The sequence below is a fragment of the Gossypium raimondii genome, chromosome 8, assembly GCF_025698545.1.
Source record: "Gossypium raimondii isolate GPD5lz chromosome 8, ASM2569854v1, whole genome shotgun sequence".
In the NCBI taxonomy this organism is placed as follows: Eukaryota; Viridiplantae; Streptophyta; class Magnoliopsida; order Malvales; family Malvaceae; genus Gossypium; species Gossypium raimondii.
Window position 1 is genome coordinate 18,824,626 of NC_068572.1, and position 19,800 is coordinate 18,844,425.

The 19,800-nt window shown below is 32.4% G+C and overlaps 1 non-coding gene across 1 annotated transcript; it reads right to left on the minus strand.

Moving 5' to 3' along the window:
* Window positions 1-341: 341 nt before the first annotated feature.
* Window positions 342-448, minus strand: LOC128032167 (small nucleolar RNA R71). The gene has a single exon (XR_008188296.1). It is a non-coding gene; the product is annotated as a small nucleolar RNA R71 (small nucleolar RNA).
* Window positions 449-19,800: the final 19,352 nt, after the last annotated feature.

Genomic DNA, 19,800 nt, shown 5'->3' on the forward strand with positions numbered 1-19,800 from the left:
CTTAATTCAATGAACTCGATCCAAGAATTGTGAGACCCAGAATTGAGGCTCTTCAATTTGAAGTAAACCCTATTATGTTCTAAATATTGAAAATAGTGGGCCAATTTAGTGGAATGTTTATCAAAGATTCACATATGCACCTCTTCTTATTTATGGAAGTAAGTGATTCATTTAAGTTAGCTGCAGTGACTGAGGATACTTTGAGATTGAATTTATTCCCATACTTATTAAGAGATCGACTACGATCATGGTTGAATTCCTTGCCACCTTATTCAGTATCAACATGACAAGAATTGGCTGAATGATTCTAGATGAAGTATTTCCTACCAAGCAAAAGTGTCAAGCTTAGAAATGAAATCTCTACATTATAACAACTTGAAGAAGAACCTCTCTATGATGCATGGGAGTGACTCAAGAAGCTGTTGCAAAAATGTCCTCACCATGGCATTCCTCACTGTATTCAGTTGAATACTTTTTACAATGGTCTCAATGCACATACGAGAATGGTGGTAGGCGCTTCAACCAATGAATCTCTTCTTTTAAAATTGTATAATGAAGCATATGAGATCCTTGAAAGGATTTTCAGCAGTAATTATTAGTGCCGACTAATCGAGTAGCCACAGGAAAAAGAATGGTCAGAGTTAATGAAGTCGTTACACTTACGTCTTTGGCATCCTAGATATCTTCTATGACTTCCATGCTTAATAACTTTCTACTAATAGTTTTAATGCTAACATGTTAGGTCAGCAGCCAAGCTAGTTTGAAAATATCTCCTATGTTTATTGTGGAAATGGTCACATGTTTGAAAACTGTCCATCAAACCTAGAATCCATCTACTACATGGGTAACCAGAATCATATTAGAAGTGGGCCAGAACCATAATCAAATTACTACAATCCTTCATGGAAAAATCATTTGAATTTCTCATTGAGAAATCAAGAGGTTGATCCTAGCAAATCCTATATCCAATTCTGACCAAATCAACTACAAGGGTTTCCTCAGTAAGTTCAAAACCCTCCACCCGCTGAACCTCTAAAATGGCCTTGAAAATTTGCTATAGGCATTTATGGCAAAGAGTGATGCCTTGGTTCAAAGCCAAGCAACAACATTGAATAATTTGGAGAACCACATGGGATAGTTAGTCGACAAGATCAGAAGCAAACCCCAAAGGTGCTTTACCTAATGACACAGAAATTCTAAGGAATATAGACAACTCGTAATGTAAAACTATCACCTTGAGGAGTGGAAAGGTTTTGGAACCCAGGGTTGTTGAAGTCGAAGACAAGACTATGACTACTTAAAATCAGGAGGAAGTTCAACCAGATGTTGACAAGATTGTGACTGCTTAAAATCAGGTTGGGGGAATTTGAGTCAGTCGCCTTGAGAAAAGAATGTGGCGCATTTTTGCAAGACAGACTGCAACAAAAAATGAAGGATCTAACTTTTCAGTTATTAATTATAAACTCATTTAGTCATGAAGTCATTCCACTATAATATTGTGACTGAGCTATCCCTAATGGCATACCATTACAAAAGCAACTCGGTCAGTGCTCGTCCAATGACCTTGTCATAAATGTGTTACTCTTATAGGATATCCTTAATATCTTTAGGATAAATTCGTTCTCTCAATATGATCTTATTTTGTCTCATGGTAACCATTACATCTTCCATCATGAAATGTTAATTACTATTAAATAGTAATCAAGCCATTCATCACAAAGACAAACAACTTGTGACCATATTTACTTTTCATCAACCATGTAATGCCAAAGAGATGATGTTATTTACCCATGTCTTAGGCTATGAATTCCATTATTGTGAATGTCACTACATACTACAGAACCTCTACACCCAACATACCAGCTTTCTATTCCTTATGTATTTGAACTCAAGATTTTACTTACATAAATGTATACGAGTCATGCATACATAGTCCATCATCCACTCAGGATTTAGGTATGTCACACTATGAATGTCACAAGTAAATAAATCCATAAACAGATTTAGGATCTATTCTTTTTAGGTCCAGTCCAATGTACTGTCGCCTAGTCAGTCATATCTCTGTCTCAATGATGTGAATCTCAAGGCCCAAAATAAGGCTCATGAACATGATAGGCTCAAATTTCCTCAAGGCCCAATAACAAGGTCGAAGGCCAAGCAAATCCGAGCAAGATTGAACGGGACCATCCAAGACTTTATTACCAAGGCCTAGATGTGCACACGACCAAAAAAGAAAATCAAGATTCACTTTCTTGTTTTCAAGAAAATCAAGAAACCGAATCTTGGTCCAATTTTTCTACTTCAGACAATTTCAAGAATCAAGAAAATCAAGATTTCAAATCTTGGAAATCTTGGTCTAAGAAACTGAATCTTGTAGCCAAGGCTCATTGGATTTCATGTACGAGTTTGAACGAGCCAATTTCGAGAGCAAACGGATCATAAGACCATGTTATTGAAACAATGAAACATTAAGATGTCTACAAGCCCGTCCTGAAGTTTGGAAAGAAATTTAATTGAATATCAGGCCAAAATATCAAAGTAGCCCAAATTGTAAAATATTTAAACTGTAGGTCCAATTTTATTTTAATAGGTGGATCATCATATAAGAATTTAGCCCAAAGAGCCCATTTAATTCATTTGGTCGAATTCCCATTAAAAGTCTACACTTAGAATTATTTTATTTTTTTATTTGATGAGTTGTCATGTTAGTTATTCCATTAGGGTTAGGAAGACTTATTTTAGGGGCCTATAAGTAGCATGGATGTTCACTCTTATACACATGCAATTGATTTAGTTTTTTTGAGTTAATAATAATTCTCTTTGAGTTTTTCTTCAAGAATTGCTATTGAGTTTCTTTTAGAAGATGTTTTAACAATCTTTCAGGTTGTGGGAATCATCTTCGAGCTTTTTCTTGCCAAGATCTCTTTCTTGGAAGGGGAATTAGAGCCATTGAAAGGATTTGTGGATTGTTAATGTTTCCAAGGCTTCTTAGGGCGTCATCTTCTCTTTTCTGTCATTAATTTATCGTTTCTTACTTAGTTAAGTTAGTTCTTGTTGTTTTGGCTTGATGATTTTATTGATTTTCGTTCTAGGTTAAAGTTGCTTCAAGAAAGATGTTCTCGTATCTTGTTCCATTAGGAAACACATCAAAGTTAGGAGTTTTAATCTTTTCTTGTTGTTTCAAGCATTCTTGCACAAAATAGTTCGCTTTTGTCTTTAAAATCACTTCTAACAAATCTGTTTGTGTTTTGTTTTTCCAGATCTGGTTGGGACATTTGCTTGAGGTCCAAGGACGATTTCTTTCCATCTAAGAAACCCTAATTCATTCTCTTTTGGACTCTTTACCATCCGGTTCATCTTCCTTTGTTTTAATTGCATTTGACTCACCTTTGTGACAACTAATCTGTTTTCATCGTTTCTTGTTTCAGTTTATGTTCTTCTAGAGATCTAGGATAAATCAACGACTTTGAAAAAATTTATGATCTGTTTCCACATTCATCCAAATCATTCTTTATCATTTGGTATCATATTTGGGCGTTTCGGGTGTTCATGGTTGATTTCTAAATTGATTTCATTGCAAACAACCTTTAAGTAGTTTTTACCCAGAATTTTTTCAGAAAAATATTTTTTTGAGTAGGTAAACACTTTTCAATTAATTTGAAACTTTATATACTAATTTTTGGAACTGTATTACAATATAAAAAATATTTCCCACGAAAAAAGTGATGAAAAAAGTATAGAAAAAAGAAAATATGAAAAAAGAAAAAAGAAAAAATATTCTGTGGGTTGAATTTTTTTCCAAAACTTTCCAGATTAGATCTATATTATTTAATGAGGCTTCAGTTTAAATTTTGTGATTTTTGGAAATTGGAAACACCTCGAACAAAGTGTGTCAAGTTGCTTCACAATTTTTCGGGTTTTTGAGTTTCATCAATTTTCATTGACTCTTAACCTTAGGTTTTCATTTTTTTCTTTTTATTGTTCTTATATGCATTCTAACACTTTATTGTTTCTAGCGTTAGTAGGTTGAAGTACGTTGCACATTCCTTCCTCCGTGTAACACAAACCGTTAGTGTCTAGCCACTTTTAGACTCCTAATGCTGTTAGGATATTTGGTAGCTAGATTCTTTAACATTCTGATTGATTGTCATAAATACTCCTAAAGGACTCACAAGATTAATTCTTACCTCAACGAGAATTCAGTTTTATTTCTGAGTGCATACCAATGAGGTTTGTTTAATTTTTCTTTTCTTGAGGGTTGTGTTCTTTTCAGGCTTTCATAATTATTCATGATGTTATGATTGGGAAATTGCAAATTCAAATAGAGGAACTATTAGACAAGGGGAGATGATCAAATGAAAAGAGGAGTACGATTGATCTCTCACCTATTTTGAAATGTTATTGGTGTAGTTCCAAAGATCATGAGGGTTTCCAATGTCCAATTAAATATCCAAATAGAGAGAATAAGATTGAGCTATCAATTTTTGTGCAATGTTATTGGTGTAGTTCAAAAGATCATAAGGGTTTCTAATGTCCAATTAAATATCCAACAAGAGAAGAAAGTAAGTAAGACTTTGTACTTTTTGTTGGTTCTTACCTTAGTGGAAAAGAGATATGTGATGGCGAACTTTATGAACTGGAAATAGATGATAGTGAGAATTTTTTTCCTTGAATCTATAGGGAGTTAGATGGGATAGAAACGTCATGTTCTCCTATTAAGATGTATTGTATTGAATTGAATTGAATATTCATAATACTTGTGAGGGGGATATGGGAAGTGAGGAAAAATCATGTGAAAAGACCGAGAGAAAAGAGACCTTGAGTGATAAAAGTCTACTTGATGGTCCAAATTTGGTGAATGGAAATCCATATGAGGTAAAATTGGAGAGTTCTCATGAGAAAAAATAATATGAAAAGAAAGAAAATATCCATACAAAAGTGAGGAATGATTATGTTTTAACTTACCCTAACTCAAATTTGTCTAGTGGTGTTTCTTTAGTGGAGGACTTAGAGGATCCATTGACGAACTCTCAATTATATTACTCTACCATCAATAGACGATTTCACTTGTGAGAGAGAGGTAAGTTGAACATTGATAATTCTCCACAAGTACTATAAGGTAAGAAAGGTAAGGAAACATTAGAAACTGAATTAAGAAGGCATACATTGCATGTGTTTGATAAGTATGCTACTGATTTTATTTTTCCTTACGACATGCTTTCTTATTGGTCATGTGTCAAGAAACAATGGTCTAAAAGTTCAATTGATTTTATGGGTTTGTCTAGGTATGTAAAGCTTACTTTTGTTGTTTTCGATAGGTTTATTAAATAACCTTATGCATTTGATCTTCTAACAAAATTTTCTACCTTAGACTTTAAATATGAATTTTTACATAATAATATTAAACTTCTTGATTTTTATAATTATGTGAAATTCTTGACTCATCGTTAGAAATTTTTATGGATGACTATGCATTTTAAAAGAAAGTTACAAATTATTTTTTACTTGAAGACTCATGTAAATGGGACATACATGATCGAAGTTGATTTGAAGGATCAAAATAATGTCTTTGATCCTGGAGATAGTTTTTGCACACAAGAAAGCTTAGATAAGTATTTTTTTCATTTTATTATTATTTATTCTAATCCTTTTTCTTTTTGTGCACCTAAAGATTCGAGGATGAATCTTCATGAGAAAGGGGGGAATGATAAGAGTAGCTCAGTCCAATTCAAAGGCTATAATAGAGATGGTCATTTCCAAGTACTCAAGCGAATCAATGACAACACCTATTGGAACGACGAAAATGTGCAAGTGTACACAATCGCAAAAAGTAGTAAAGTGACAAGTAAATGTCGAGTTATCGTACCCATAGGGACTGTAAAAAAGAATATTTATGAAATTAATGCTAAAACACTTTGGTGATGCAAAATATTTTGGTTTAAAGATGATTAAAAACTAAGGGTTAAAAACTAAGTAAAAAAATTTAAAAATAAAAAGGTTCTAATGCACGATTTCAAATAAGGTTTAATCAAGATGATATAATTGTGTTGGATTAATTACATTCCTTTAACTTACAATTATTAAACTTATGTTTATACTGCTACGAACAAATTCACGGCAACTCGGTAATTTTCTAACTACTGCTCATACATACTTATTAAATTAATCAATCCTTTGAACATTTTTCAATGTCAATCCAAGCGATTAATCAATCTTCACAAGCATATAAAAGATCAAGTGTGGTAATAGAGTATTTCTATCTTGAAACAGTTTATCACAATAATCTTGCAAGTTATGCAAGGCATATGTATTGCCAAATACAATGCTAAATTAACTTCAACTACCTTAGAAGAATAAACATGCACTGATTAAGTATTGTGTCGATTAATTACAATTTCAATATGATTTAATAATTAATTCATTAGTTATCTAACAATTAATATTGCAAGAATAACTTAGGCATGATTTTACTTAATCAAGCATCTTACCGAGGCCTATAACAGCACAAACACAATTTCAATAATTCAAGATGGAAAAATATAATCAACCCAACACGGATTAAATTCAAGCTAGATTGATTAAAATAACCATTTCAATAGCATAAATATTCATAAACATATTTGTCAAACAACAAGAAGCAAATCTGGTGTTTCTCCGTGGCTTGACTGATTTCTCCGTTCTTCATTCTCTGTTGTCCTCGGCTATCAAGGTGGCTTATGAACACTTTAATTACTGCTCAAAAATGGCTGATGAGGACCTCTTTTCCAAGAGAAGAAATTGGCACTTGAACAAAAGGGAAAATGGGAAGGAAAAGTTGAGAGAAAGTGAGAGAGAAGAAGAGAGAATGGGAGTGTAAGCGATGAGTTGAATGATCAGCAAGGGGGGACTTTTATAGCTGATTGTGGCTGCTAAAAATAGCAAATTCCATCAGAAAAAGAGACCCCCTTGGCTAGCCACACACATGGAAAAGTTGAGAGATTCAACTTTGCTAAAAATAGCTTGGGGCAAATCCAAAAAGCCATATTTTTTAGAGGGGTTTGAATGCAAGGTTGAAAGTTCTTTAAGGGCTTCTTTGCAAGCTTATTTAGTCAGAAAAAATGCTGATTCGGGTTAGCATATGGACGGTTTTGGGCAGCCCAATTGTTGGCTGGTTCGGTTCACTAGATTCGGTTCAACCAATGCGGTTCAACTGGACCTTTTTTTCCATAATTAATTAATAATAATTTATTTAGCCCAAATTAAATTGAGAATAAATTAAAATTAATTATATTATGAATTAACACACATTTTTGGACCATCTTAGGCTGGAAATAAATTGTCCTCGATGCTTCAAATTGCTTCTCGGTTTTATTCTTCGAGCATTGTCTGTCGAGCTAATTTTTGCCCTTTGTGTGAATCTGTCGAAAATAGTCAAAATTAATCAAAATTAAATATAAAATTAATTAAAATTCATCATGTCCATATTTTTAACATAATATAATTATTTTATAACATTTAATTATTTTTTGACAAGAATTTAACCGAAATAGCATGATTTTAAGTTAAAAAGGACATGTAAAAACACATAAATTTTCGTGTTTCCACCTATCAAATATATCTGCTCGGTGAGTACAATATAAGTTCTACTTTTAATATTGCTGATTTACCTCCCTTTGATGTTTCAGATTCGAGGACGATTCATTTTGAGGAAGAGGGGAATGGTGTGAGTCTCAAGGCCAAAAATAAGGCTCATGAACTTGATAGGCTCAGTTTTCCTTAAAGCCCAATAACAAGGTCTAAGGCCAAGCAAATCCAAGCACAATTGAACAGGACCATCCAAGACTTCATTACCAAGGCCCTAAATGCGCACACGACTAAAAAAGAAAATCAAGATTCACTTTCTTGTTTTCAAGAAAATCAAGAAACCAAATCTTGGTCCAATTTTGTTGTTTAAGACAATTTCAAGAATCAAGAAAATCAAGATTTCAAATCTTGGAAATCTTGGTCCAAGAAACCGAATCTTGCAGCCAAGGCGCATTGGATTTCATGTACAAGCTTGAACTAGCTAATTTCGAGAGTAAACGGATTACAAGACCAAGTTCTTGAAAAAATGACACATTAAGATGTCTACAAGCCCATCCTAAAGTTTGGAAAGTAATTTAATTGAATATCAGGCTAAATTATCAAAGTGACCCAAATTTTAAAATATTTAAACTATAGGTCCAGTTTTATTTTAATAGGTGGATCATCATGTAAAAATTCAGCCCAAAGAGCCCATTAAATTCATTTGGCCAAATTCCCATTAAAATTTCACACTTAGAATTATTTTATTTTTTTATTTGATGAGTTATCATGTTAGTTATTCTATTAGGGTTAGGAAAACTTATTTTAGGGGCCTATAAGTAGCATGGACGTTCAACCTTTTACACATACAATTGATTTATGTTTTTTTGAGTTAATAATAATTCTCTTTGAGTTTTTCTTCAAGAATTGCTCTTGAATTTCTTTTAGAAGTTGTTTTAACAATCTTTCAGGTTGTGAGAATCATCTTCAAGCTTTTTCTTGCCAAGATCTCTTTCTTGGAGGGGGAATTAGAGCCATTGAAAGGAGTTGTGGATTCTTATTGTTTCAGAGATTCTTAGGATGTCATCTTCTCTTTTCTGTCATTAATTTACCGTTTCTTTTATAGTTAAGTTAGTTCTTGTTGTTTTGGCTTACTAATTTTATTGATTTTCGTTCTAGGTTAAAGTTGCTTCAAGAAAGACATTCTCCTATATTGTTCCATCAAGAAACACATTAAAATTAAGAGTTTTAATATTTTTTGTTGTTTCAAGCATTCTTGCACAAAACAGTTTGCTTTTGTCTTTAAAATCACTTCTAACAAATCTATTTGTGTTTTGTTTTTCCAGATCTGGTTGGGACATTTTCTTGAGGTCCAAGGATGGTTTCTTTCCATCCAAGAAACCCTAATTCGTTCTCTTTTGGACTCTTTACCAGCTTGTTCATCTTTCTTTTGTTTTAATTTCGTTTAACTCTCCTTTGTGACAACTTATCTATTTTCATTGTTTCTCATTTCAGTTTACCTTCGTCTAGAGATCTAGGATAAATTTGTGACTTGGACAAACTTTACGATCTATTTAAGCATTCATCCATATCATTTTTTACCACTCTATCTTATGAGAGTCGTCTGTTCCGATGCCCAAGATAAGACATCTCCCAAATTGGACTTGATAAATGACATATCGGTATTTCAATGGGATTGCTCATTTTCGATTAGAATAAGGACATGATGAGGTTCGTCTACAAATATAATTTATGTTTTCATATCATGTTCCGGCTACGTGATACCGCTTAATATTGGTTTAAACATTAGACAACTAATGAGCCCATATTTACTTCTATTTTTCTTTTCATGTAAAAACCACATTAGGATAATTGTATAAAGTATATTAATGCAATCCATGAATTGTTTCATTAACCAATCTATTCAAAAAAAATTACAAGTGTACATAGATGAAAATATTACATTTAAGGCACCAGATCCAACAAGATATGGACAGTCAAATAGAGTAAATGCATTCAGGGAGAGACATAATGGTTCTTTCAAAGTTCTGAAATGAGTAGGCAAAATGGCCTGCAAACTAGAGTTGTCATCAATTCTCAAGGTTCACCCAATGTTTAATGTAAGTGTGCCCAATATTTTTCATAAGGGTCAGGCGAATACAAATTAAGGCAAGCTACAACAAGCTAAGTTGGAATGAGGGCCTTCTTTTATTGAGATGTACAATATGGCATGGTAAATCAAATTAAACAATGGAAAAATTATGAGCCAAGGTAATTTGTTCAAAGAAGAACTACCAATAGTGAATCTAGTTGGGAATCAACAAAGGCATCGTGTCAATTTCGAGATAAAATGAATTGGTTTTATTCAAAGGACAGGATGAGGGAATCAATAGAACATGTAGGGAAATGTCATATCCTGTGCACAAAGTCCTATGATAAGGCACACATAATAGCCTAAGGAAATCATTTGAGTATATTAGGCTTACTTAAAACACTAGGATTACCCAATTCTTGGAACATTCTAGAAGGCCCATCTATTGGAAGCTCGGTGACCCAATAAACAATTATGTAGCTCATAGTTTATCAAGTTAATTTGAATTCTAAGGATAAATAGTATAGAACATTTAAATTTCCTTAGAACTTTATCTTGTAGATAGGTTTAAATCTGAGCTATTAATGTAATGCAATATATATTGTTGATGTAAGAGGAACTCAACTATAGATAGAGGCTTTCCCCAGCCTCATATGTATCATTTCACTATTGAATAATCCAATTGGGAGCACTGACATGGAACAATTTCTTGAGTTTTCTTGTCTTGTTGCTTGTTTCGCTTAGAAGCCTTATAGTCAGTGCCTTAAAATTTTCTTTAAGATTCTCAATTTTGAGCATTCAAGCTCACTCAAGCAATTTGAAGTGAATTCCTTGCCTAAGGCTATATGATTTGCTCGGTTAAAGTCCAGGCTTGTAACAAGTGTATGCTTAGTGCTTGAAGAAATATAGCAATGGAAAATCCAAGGTTTGGAAGGCATTAGAAGTAAGAACAGAGTTGTGGAATTGTTGATGGAAATCAATGCCTTTTTATTTTTATTTTAATTTTTATTATTTTCGAACATTATTTTTTTTGATATTTTTATAATTTTGAATATTTAAAAGTTTAAAAATTTTAATATTTTTTTATTTTTAAAAAAATATATATAATGCTACATCATCAATTACGTGTCACACCACATCAGTGAAGTCATCAATGAGGTGCTATATCACATTAACGAAATGGTTGACCGTTAGTTGACAAACATCATATCAACTTTTTTCGTTCAAATGGGGCTTATTTGATAAAATTTGAATGAGTAAGGTTAACATTATAAAAAGAACATAATGATAACATTTTAAAAATAGACAAACGTTAAGAATGAATTTTTCATTATGCCTAAATGAAAAGGTGTGCCCTAATATACTGATAGTGAGGTTTTAAATATAAAATAAAATAACTTGGATATTTCATTTTCTTATTATATCTTAAAAGTGACATATTATCATTTTATGTTATTAGCTTTTAATGTTAAGCACATTACGCGTGATTTTATATTTTTATTTAGTAAATAATATGTTTTATTATTTCAAATAATATTTGTTTTAATTAAATGAGGATTATTTTAATTTATAATAAGGGTGAATTAGTTTTGAAAAATAATTAAGAGAATAAAATAACATTATAAAAATAACGAAAAGAGAAAAGAATTAATACATAAAACTATTAAAATAATTTACAAATTTGAAACTATATAAGAAATTAAATACAAAAATATTTATACTAAATTAATTATAACATTTAATAATAACAATTAAAAATAATTGTTGAAATTTGAATTTCTTTTAAAACAAATACGTAAAACATTTTTCAAATGCACCAAACAAATCATGGATTAAAAAGAAAACTGGATTGAGATCACTTGCTTCAGTATAGTATAAACAACTTCCAAATTAAAAAAATTAATAATATAATAGAATATCATAATATTATATTTCCTAATCATAAATTAAAATAATATTATACCTCTCTTTGGCACCATTGTTGTTTGAATATAATTTGAAGTTGCCTCTTTGAAGAACCAATGATTAAATACTTTATTCTTTTTATATAATTATAACTTATTGTTGTTAACAATCTCCTTTTTTACGGTAATTTTTCTTAGATTTTACTTGACTGAATATACTTAATTGGTATATAACTCTAATGATAATTAAGTGATAATCAAGATGCTTAGAGTTTATTTAATTAATAACTTTATCTTACATACAAAAAAATTAGAACGACTATTTTAAAAGAAATAAAAAAGTCATTTTAATAATAATTTCAATTCAATTCAATTATAATTTGTAATGACCCAAAAGTCAGTGGAGTCGGAAACGGTGGTTTCAGAATACTGTTTTTCGATGATAGAATCAATGAATATTATTTATTAATATTTACGAGGGTATTACAGAATAATTCGGTTATTTGGAAAGTTAGATAAGATCATAAAAATATTTAATAAAAATATTTACGGAGTTGTTGTATAAGTGAATTGAATTTCGGTCGGTTAATTTTATCGAATTAGTGCTTAATTATGGTACAGTGACTAAATTGTAAAAAGTGTCAAAAGTTAAATTGTTAGTGAATCATTAAGTAGAAATTAATTAAGGGACTAAGGCAATTAAACCATGGTTCTAATTATAGTGGACGGTAACATAGGTTTAATGGTTGAAAATGTTATAAAATAATAATTAAAAATAAATAAAACGTATGTAATAAAATATAGATAGTGGAAACAAAAGAACAAATACATTTTCATTTCATTTATTCTTCATGCGAAACCGAACCAAAGGGGAAGTGAAGAGAAACACTTTTGGCTAGGGGTCTAAGCTTCAATTGGTTAGTCAATTTAATCTATTTTCTTGTAATTTTTATGTTTTTGGAATCCCGGTACTACAAACTAGCAAACCCATGTTGTAATTTTTGTTATGGTTAAAATTTGAGTATATTACCTTAGTTGATTGGTTGAAGTTTAAAGTGTTATTTTGATAGATTTTAAGGTTAGATGTCAAATAGGCCTAATTGTAAAGTCAATTGATGAATTTGTACAGTAAGGACTAAATTGTGCAAAATTTGAAAGTGAGGGTGTAATTGAGAAATAGGAAGTCCTATAGGGACTCTAGAAAATTCGACATTAGATTTTGGGGACTAAATTGAATAATATGCAAAAGTTGTATAATTTAACATTTGAATTTGAATTGGGATGTGTAGTGTTAATTTATTATATTTGTTTTAATATGTAGCTAGCATCGACCCAAAATCTTCGAGAAAGAAACGAAAAGACAAGGTCATCGAAAAATAGCTTGGAGTTTACGGTTTGTGTTTTGTATAACCCGAATAACTTCAATTGTTGCATTTGTGAACTGTATTGCATGGGAAGATCATAAGGTAAGCTATAAATGATAAAAAGAGTTGAATTGATTCGATTCAAATTTATTATTTGTGATGAGGACTAAGGAGATTAGTTTTGGAAATATTATATAATAATATAATAATGAAATAAATATCGATTTTTAGTAAGGTATCCATTCAGTATAGACACCAACCGTGAATTTTCAATATTGACCTTTAAACTTTAAAATTTTACAATTTAATCCTACCATATGCCTAAATTTTACAAGTAGGTCCACGTAGATTACAAATTTTTGATATGCTTGACTATATGTGATTTGATGCTAAGAATTTGGAATTTTGTTTAGTGAAGTATATGTTGGTTGTTGAATTTTGTCATAGTATCTTATTACTCGAGTCCAACAACCGGGCCGGGTAAGGGGTGTTACATTTATTGGTATCAAAGCTACAGGTTTAGTTGATTCTTAGACTAAATTGAGATCAAAATTGAGTCTAGAGGTTCATGCTATTATTGAGTCACGTTTGAGTCGGGACTTGGATGCTGATGGGTAAATTCTTTTGATTTATAGTTGAAAATGTTAGTGGAACCGAGAAACATTGATAATGATGACATGAATAATAGTGGTCACTCAGTTGAGAATGAAAACAGGATTGGGGTCGAAGCACCTGGTGAAGATTTAGCCAATGCTCGACAAAATAGAACCGTGAGATCTCAACAAAATGATCAAAGTAATGAAGGATTATTAGGCAAGATAGTAGAAATCTTTTAGAGAATAGGGAGAACTGTTTCACAAACTACTTCAGCAACTGCTACTAGACAAGCCCCAATAAAAGAACTACGAAAATACAGTGCCATAGAGTTTGTGGGAATAAAATGGGTCGATCCTTTGGCAGCCGAGATGTGGCTAGAGGCAACAAACTGAGTACTTCAACAGTTAGAACACACGCCCTTCGAATATGTTATATGTGTCATTTCTCTTTTGCAAGGAGAAATATATAATTGGCAGCAGATTGTTATTTGTCATGTGCTCGCTCATCAGATTGACTGAGATTTCTTTCAATCTGAATTCCAGAAAAAGTATGTTGGTGAACTGTACTTGGAAGAAAGAAAACAAGAGTTCTTATTGCTAAAGCAAGGTGAAATGATAGTAATTGATTACGAATATGAATTTTTATGACTCAGTAAGTATGCTTTAGAACTTGTTTCGACTGAAGAGGAAAGTTCTAAGTGATTCCTCCAGGGAATTCAAGATGGGCTTTGAGTTTAGTTGATATCACACAAAATAAAAGAGTTTGTCGACCTAGCTGAATGAGCGAAAATGGTTGAAGAAGCTTTGGGCTTAGATAAGAAAGATAAGTCTCTTTGAGTATTTGGAAAGAGAATAGAGGCTATAGACTCACAACCTCTATTTAAACGAAATAGAGGTTATACTTTGGTTTATCTGATGATGCACTGTGTGTGCCAGTATATTTGCTTCGATATATCCGATGATGCACTGTGTGTGCCAGTATATTTTCTTCGATTTATCCAATGATGCACTGTGTCTGTCAATATAGTAGCTTCAGTTTCATCCGATGATTCACTTGCATGTCGACATAATTGCGTATGTTCATTTGATGATAGACTTATATTTCAACATGATTATTTCAGTTTTATATGATGATGCAATTACGATGCTAGATTAGGATACAAGTTAGTTAATCTATGTGTTTGACTTGAGTCTAACCAAAATCAACAAAGTTATAACATATGAATAGATTAAATGAAATTTTAGTACTCCACCTCTTTCAAGGTAAATTTCCAGGACGAAATTTCTTAAAGGATGAGAGAACTGAAATGACCCAAAAGTCAGTGGAGTCAGAAACGATGGTTTCGGAATACTCTTTTCCAATGATAGAATCAATGAATATTATTTATTAATATTTATGAGGGTATTACAGTAATAATTTTGGTTATTTGGAAAGCTAGATAAGATACAAGTGTATCGGCTCCAAAGACAGTGGTTTTGGAGAAAGAGGTATCGGGACCTCATTTTCTTGAATCGAGCTTGTAAATATTTAATAAAAATATTTACGGAGTTGTTGTATAAGTGATGAATTTTGGTCGGTTAATTTTATTGAATTAGTGCTTAATTATGGTACAATGACTAAATTGTAAAAGTGTCAAAAGTTAAATTGTTAGTAATCATTAAGTAGAAATTAATTAAATGACTCATAAGGCAATTAAACCATGGTTCTAATTATAGTGGACCGTAACGTGGGTTTAATGGTTGAAAATGTTATGAAATAATAATTAAAAATAAATAAAAACATATGTAATAAAATATAGATAGAGGAAACAAAAGAACAAAAACATTTTCATTTCATTTATTCTTCATGCAAAATCGAACCAAAGGGAAACACTTTTCGCTAAGGGTTTCTAGGGTTCTAAGCTTCAATTGGTTAGTCAATTTAATCTATTTTCTTGTAATTTTTATGTTTTTGGAATCTCGGTACTACAAGCTAGCTGAACCATGTTGTAATTTTTGTTATGGTTAAAATTTGAGTATACTACCTTAGTTGAATGGTTGAAGTTTAAGGTGTTATTTTGACAGATTTTAAGGTTAGATGTGAAATAGGACTAATTTGTAAAGTCAATTGATGAATTTGTACAATAAGAACTAAATTGTGCAAAATTAAAAATTAGGGGTGTAATTGAGAAATAGGAAGTCCTATAGGGACACTAGAAAATTCGACATTAGGTTTTTGGGACTAAATTGAATAATATGCAAAAGTTGTATAATTTAGCAATTTAATTTGAATTGGGATGTGTAGTGTTAATTTATTATATTTTTTTAATACGTAGCTAACGTCGACCCGGAATCCTTGAGAAAGAAAAGAAAAGACAAGGTCATCGACAAATAGTTTGGAGTTTACGGTTTGTGTATCTATAACTCGAATAACTTCAATTACTAAATTTATGAATTGTATTGCATGAGAAGATCAAAAGGTAAGTTATAAATGATAAAAATAGTTGAATTGATTCGATTCAAATTTATTATTTGTGATGAGGATTAAGGAGAATAGTTTTGGAAATATCGTATAATAATATAATAATGAAATAAATATCGATTTTTAGTAAGGTATCCATTCGCATCGATACCAACCGTGAATTTTTAATATTGACCTTTAAACTTTAAAATTTTACAATTTAATCCTACCATATGTTTGAATTTCACGAGTAGGTCCACGTAGTTTACAAATTTTCGATATGCTTGACTATATGTGATTTGATGCTAAGTATTTGGAATTTTGTTTAGTAAAGTATATGTTGGTTGTTGAATTTTATCGTAGCATCTTATTACTCGGGTCCAACAATTGGGTCGGGTTAAGGGTGTTATATTTATTGGTATTAGAGCTATAAGTTTAGCCGATTCTCAGACTAAATTGAGATCATAATTACTTCAAATTCTATTGCCATGCAATTTTTCAAACACGTGGTAAATGAATTTTATAATATTTTTTCATAGATAAACTTAATTCTCTTAAGTTTTTCTAATCCATTTCTCTCATCAATCAATTCCTAATGAATGTCCATTTAAATTGCATTCATTTATCCAATTTAACCGATTTTGAATTGTTTTTGAACATAAAATTTTGATAATTTTTATGATTGAGATTATTAAAAATGAAATTTTAACCATTTAAACTAGGAAATTAATATGCTATTTATACAATGTAGTTTTATACGATACCATATAAAATAATTTTTGGTAAAAATGTTTTTCTTGAGTTAATGATTTATGTGATTAAACTTTAATTTAATTCCTATCATTGCTATTACAATATGTAAGGAGATGTGAGTTTAAGTGCGCTTAAATACATACTAATTTCCAATTTAAGAGTTAGAGGATTAAGAATAAAAATAAGAATTGCATAAAAAAAAAACAATAACTTATAATGGTGATTAGAAGGCATAATGATTTATTTGGTCCTTCACCTTTACAAAAAAAAAAGTCATTTTAGTTATTAATTTAATTTTTTTTGTCTCTTTTCAACCCTTAAACTTACATTGTTTGTAATGGGCAATTTACACAAAAAAGCCCTTTTTTTTGAAAAATTACCGAAATGGGCCCATTATTTAATTATTTACTGGAATGATCAATTTTTCGACAAATCGCGTCCACGTCAGCGCAATGTTAGGGGACGCGCTAGAAAATCGCAGCCACGTCAGCGCGCTATGCTAACGTGGCAGCAAATCGCGCCTTCTAGGATGCGATTTGCTGCCACATCAGCAAAGTGCGCTGACGTGGCCGCGATTTCATGCCACGTAGTGCGTTCCGGGGGACGCAATTTTGCCATTTTTCTTAGGTTTTTTGGCTTTTAGGGTTTAGGGTTCAGGCTTTTCAGGGTTTTTAGTTCCTGAAAGAAATATTTTTGAGTTGACGTTTCTGATCAAATAGTATAAAATCACTTCTAGCTGGATGCTATTTGAGAAGAATTTGTGAAATCGCACCCTGGTTGACGCGCTTTTGCTACAGTAGGTCATGGAAGAAATAAATATTTTTGACGTTTCTGAGCAAATAGTATAAAGTTGCTTCTAGCAAAATGCTATTTGAGAAGAATTTGTGAAATCACGCCCTCGTGGACGCGCTTTTGCTACAGTAGCATGTTTGGGCTGAGGCTATAAATTAGGCAGAAAATGTTCTCAGAATGCATAAGTCACAGCAGAAACAATTTAGAGAGACTAAAAAGGTTAGAGTTTCAAATATGAGTGAACGTATTAGTGTTGTTATTTACTATGATGGTGAGGTTTGCCACACCGAGAATGGTGTTGTTTTTTTGTCGAAGAATACGGTGCGACTGGTTTTTAACCAGAACACTTGCGAAATAGGACTTGTGAATGTGAGATGTTTGATGCACTTCGTTATCCATGTGCTCATGTTATTGCAGCTTGTCAGAATCTCCGTCTGGATCCGATAAGCTATGTGGATGAAGTGTACAAATTAGAAAACATGTACAGTGTCTAGAGACACGTTTTCCCACCGGTCCTAGATGAACGTAAGTGGCTACCGGTATCTCTTGCTCCTTTTAAGCTGTTACCGGATAGAGAATTGCGTCATAAACCAAAGGGTCGACCTTGCTCGACTAGAATACGTAACAATATGGATATTTGAGAAATAGCCAGTCAACAAAAGTTGTGCGGATGGTGTAGGAATCTAGGCCATACAAGCCGATCATGCCCTAATCAGAATAGTTGAATGTAATTGTAAATAAATTATATTTTTTCAATTATTTGTACAAATTAATTAAGCTCATGTTATTACATTAAATAATATCAAAATAACTCAAAAAAATATTTGTACAAATTAATTAAGCTCATGTTATTACATCAAATAATATCAAAATAACTCAAAAAAATTTCTATTTTATTACATCAAATAAACTTCTATTTTATTACATCAAATAATATCAAAATAACTCAAAAAAATTTCTATTTTATTACATAAAATAATATCAAAATATTCAAAATATTTGTACAAATAAATTTAAATACGACAATCAATGTCTATGCCCGGGGGATTCAGTGCCACATGGCGGCCGTCGGCGGTTACGTGCCGGATTTCTCCTTTCTCTAGCTTCCAGTGGCGATTGCTGTTCCTCTGGCGAGGATTCTGGTTCTTCCGGTACGGCGAATGGTTGGCGAACTTGGGACGATGATCCACCTTCAAAGAATAGTGTATGTGGAGGTGTTTGCATCACGAACGATGACGGTGTTTGAAACCCATACGTTGGTGAGGATTGGTAAAAAGGAGAGCTCCTCGACGGCCCCTCTTGCGATCCCTCGTGTGCCGCTGGCCTATACATCGGCGGTGCACTCGGCACAACAGGAAATAGAGCTGAACCGGGCATTTAACTCCAACTTGCCATAGGACTCAGAAAAGGATACATATAAGGGTTGGGATACATATAAGGGCTAGGAAACGCACCTGACATCATCTGAAAAGGCAGTTGCGTGAGTATCATCGGCTGAACTACTACGTCGGGTGACTGTGTCAGTGCTCTCGTTGGGCCTGGTGATTGCATGGCCGCTGATGATGAGCCGGGTGAATGTCTGGGCCTCGTTGAGGGGCTGCCTTCGTCGTCTTGTTGTCTTGGATTTAGAGGCCCGCGCCTTTCCCTTTTGACACGTATTTGCCGCTACCTCTCCTCTGGCGTCAGTAAATACGGCTGCCATGGATCCTAAACTGTGGCATGTACTTTGGAACGGACGCTAACTCCGGAACGATGATTGGTTCCCGAGTAGGTATATATTCATACCGATCTTCCCACATTTCCATGTACTCGGACCAGTATCTCGGCCAGCCCATATTCAATTGTCGAAGGTTGACTTTGTGTTGATCGTCAAACACCTCAGGATCCACGAGAATCGGTTGTCTACATCCAAACTGTCGTAGCACTCTGTTTGACTGGTGCGGCTCCACGGTTGCGTAGTTGATCAACACAAATTTCACGTGCCAAGCTTGTGGATTTTGTAAGAACTGTTCCGGAATTACTGCCCGAATTGCCGGATCCTCGTATGGTGTCCATTGAAACTATATGAACATGATAGAAATATTAGTTATATACATAATACTAAATACCAATCGACTAGCGAATGTATGAAAATATCTATTTTATTTAATACTTACTTGTGCTTCTGACTGTTGGTCCAATAGAAGCCGTATATCTTCAAGAGAGGTAGGTAATCGAGCATGAGTTGCCGGATGGTTCCACCTAATTAAATAAATTTTTAGCATACTTTTATTTTTAAAAATCTACATAATAATTGTAAAATCTAATAAAAAATTTA